This window comes from Etheostoma spectabile, chromosome 17, assembly GCF_008692095.1.
Source record: "Etheostoma spectabile isolate EspeVRDwgs_2016 chromosome 17, UIUC_Espe_1.0, whole genome shotgun sequence".
In the NCBI taxonomy this organism is placed as follows: domain Eukaryota; kingdom Metazoa; phylum Chordata; class Actinopteri; order Perciformes; family Percidae; genus Etheostoma; species Etheostoma spectabile.
In genome coordinates, this window is record NC_045749.1 from 2,043,448 (window position 1) to 2,043,875 (window position 428).

General features: G+C 45.1%; 1 protein-coding gene across 2 annotated transcripts in view; it reads right to left on the bottom strand.

Moving 5' to 3' along the window:
* The window catches only part of fgfbp3 (fibroblast growth factor binding protein 3), a 10,867-nt gene that overhangs the window by 9,215 nt on the left and 1,224 nt on the right, over positions 1-428 (bottom strand). The window lies entirely within an intron of this gene.

Genomic DNA, 428 nt, shown 5'->3' on the forward strand with positions numbered 1-428 from the left:
GGGGGGTTAAAACCGCCCAATTATCAAAACTGGTGAGTGCACCCCCCAAAAAAACAAAAAAGCTATTATAATTTCATTTACATACTGTACATAAAGACGTTTGCACCGAAAATTGATGCAGAAAAGGCACACATTGTTGCTATATATAGATAATTAGCCACAGTGGCCTGTATAACACACAGAAAGGAACATGATATCATGACTCCGTGTAAACACACACACCGACTTAAGCCATGTGGCGTGTTATTTGTTTGCATTTTGAGCTATCCGTGTGTATGTCTACGTTGTATACAGCGGGCGCACACACACACGCCACTTGGCCTGTTATCGAGAGAAGAAAGCGACGGTTGAGTTTAGGAAACGTGAGACGCGGGACCCAATCCCGAGTTTCCTGGGTGAGAATCCGGTGTTTTACCCATCCGCCGCCC